The sequence below is a fragment of the Pteropus alecto genome, unplaced genomic scaffold (assembly GCF_000325575.1).
Source record: "Pteropus alecto unplaced genomic scaffold, ASM32557v1 scaffold85, whole genome shotgun sequence".
NCBI lineage: Eukaryota > Metazoa > Chordata > Mammalia > Chiroptera > Pteropodidae > Pteropus > Pteropus alecto.
Genome location: NW_006436280.1, coordinates 196877 through 200147, shown reverse-complemented (window position 1 = coordinate 200147; position 3271 = coordinate 196877).

Below are 3271 nucleotides of genomic sequence, written 5' to 3'. Positions count from 1 at the left end.
ATACAAAAGGTAAAGAAAGATACTGAGGGACACTTCATAATGATAAAGGAAATCATGCACTAAGAAGACATAACACTTATTGATATCTATGCTTTCATTCAGGGAGCCCTGAATATATAAAGCAATTACTAACAGAACTAAAGGGAGAAACAGTCCAAAACACTATCATAGTGGGGGAACTAAATACCCCACAGTCAGTTATGGACAGATCCTTCAAAAAGAAAATCAATAAGGAAATAACATCCTTAAATGACACATTAGACAAACTGGACATAATTGACATTTCCAGAGCTTTTCATTTCCAAACAGCTGCTTATACATTCTTCTCTAGTGCACATGGAACATTCTCAAGGATTAACTACATACTGGGACACAGAGATATCCTCAACAAATACAAGACGTTTAAATCAATACCAACCATATTCTCTGATCTAATGCTTTGAAAGAGCATTAGAGATCAAATGCTTAGAGATCAAATATAAAAAGAAAGTGGGAAGAACCACAAATACATGGAGATTAAACAACATACTACTGAAGAATAACTGAGTCACAGAATAAATAAAAAGAGAGATCAAGAGATAAGTAGAAACACATGATAATGATAGTATAACATACAAAACTTTTGAGACACGGCAAAAGCGGTCATAAGAGGAAATCTCATATCATTGCAAGTCTGTCTCCAAAAAAAAAGAAGGAGCCCAAATAAACAACCTAACCCCTCATCTTAAAAAAAAGATAGAAAAGGAAGAACAACTGTAGCCTAAAGTCAAAAAGAAAGAAATAATCAAAATTAGAATAGAAATAAATGAAATTGAAAATTAAAAAAGAAATACAAATGAAAAAAATAAATGCAACAAAGAACAGATTATTTGAGAACGTTATTAAAATAGACAAACCCCTGGCTAGACTCACTAAAGCAAAAAAGAAAGGAAACAAATAAACAAAATCAGGTATGAAAGAGGAGAAATGACAACAGAAACCACAGGATTACAAAAGATCATACAAGAATACTAAAAGTATATTACACCAAATATAATAACAGATGAAATGTACCAGTTCATAGAAAAATACAATCTTCCTAGACTAAATCAAGAAGAACTGGAAAATCTAAATAGACTGATCAGCAGTATGGAAATAGAAACAATCATCAAAAACCTACCAAAAAGTAATAGAATCAGATGACATCAGTAGTGAATTCTAAAAAACATTTAAAGAAGATTTAATACCTATTCTCCTCAAACTCTTCTAAAACATAGAAGAGGTGCTAATACTTCCCACCTCATTTAATGAGGCCAACATCACCTTGACGATAACACAAAAAAAGAAAACTACACACCGATATTTCTCATGAACACAAATGCAAAAATCCTAAATAAGATACTAGAGAACCGATAACAGCAACATATTAAAAAGATTATATACCACGATCAAGTAGGCTTTACCCAGGGGGCATGGAGATGGTTCAACATATGCAAATCAATTAATGCAATACACCACATAAACAAATTAAAAAAATAAGAATCATATGATCATATCAATCGATGCAGGAAAAGCCTTCGAAAAGATACAGCATTCATTTATGATCAAAACATTTAACAAAATCGGTATAGAAAGAAAGTACCTTAACATAATAAAGGCCATATGTGATGAACACTCAGCTAAGATTATACTTAATGGTGAAAATCTCAAAACCTTCCCTCTAAGATCAGGAACAAGGCAAGGATATCCAGAATCGCCACTGTTATTCAATATAACATTGGAGGCCCTAGCGAGTGCAATCAGACAAGAGAAAGGTATAAAAGGCATCCAAATAGGAAACGAAGTCAAACTGTCATTGTAGCGTGATTCTCTATATAGAAAATCCTAAAGACTCCACAAGAACACTACTAGAAACAAGAAGCAAATGCAGTAAAGTCTCTGGATACAAAATCAACATTCAAAAATCCATAGCATTCCTGTACTCTAATGACGTGTCAGAAAAAGAAGTGGAAAAAATAATTCCTTTTGCAATTGCAACCAAAAGAATAAAATACCTAGGAATAAATCTAACAAAACCTGTGAAGGACCTATATAATGAAAACTATAAGATCCTATTAAAAGAAATCGAGGATTTTATAAAGAAATAGAAAGATATTCCGTGTTTTTGGATTGGAAGAATCAGTATAGTTAAAATGACCATATTACCTAAAGCATTATACAGATATAATGCAATCCCCATTCAAATTCCATCGACATTTTTTAAAGAAATAAAAAAAGTCATCAGATTTGTATGGAAGCACAAAAGACTGAATTGCCAAAGTCATCCTGAGGAAAAAAAAAAACAAGGCTGTAGACATCACTCTGCCTGACTTCAAATTATACTACAAAGTGACAGTAACAAAATGTCATGGTATTGGCAGCAACACACACACGGACCACTGGAACATAACCGAGAATCCAGAAGTAAACCCATGTTTATATGGGCAAATAATTTTCAACAAAAAAGCCAAAAATATACAGTGGAGAAAGGAAAGCCTCTTCAATAAATGGTGCTGGGAAAACTGGAAAGCCACCTGCAAAAGAAAGAAACTAGACTGTTGTCTATCACCACACATCAAAATTAACTCAAAATGGATTGAGGACCTGACTATAAGACCTGAAACAATGAAGTACATAGAAGAAAACATAGGAACTAAACTCAAGGACTTTGGACTTAAAAGAGGATTTTATGAATTTGACCTCAAAGGCACGGGAAGTAAAGGTTAAAATAAATGAATGGGACTACATCGGACTAAAAAGCTTCTGCTCAGCAAAAGAAACCGTCAACAAGGTAAAGAGACAACCATCTGAATGGGAAAATATATTTGCAAGCAACGCCTCTGATAAGGGCCTAATATCCAAAATATACAAAGAACTCATATGACTCGATAACAACAACAATGACAACAACAACAACAAATGATCCAATCCAAAAATGGGCAGAGGACCTGAACAGACACTTCTCCCCAGTGGACATACAAATGGCCAAAACGAATATTTGAAAAGATGCTCAACATCATTAGCTATTAGGGAAATGCAAATCTAAACCACAATGAGGTGCCATCTCACACCTGTTAGAATAGCTATAATGAATAGGACAAGTAATAACAAATGTTGGAGAGGATGAGGAGAAAAAGGAACATTCATGAACTACTGGTGGGACTCCAAATTGGTACAGCCACTATGGAAAACAGTATGGAGTTTCCTCAAAAAACTAAGAATTGATCTACTGTTTGATCCAGCAATCCCTCTC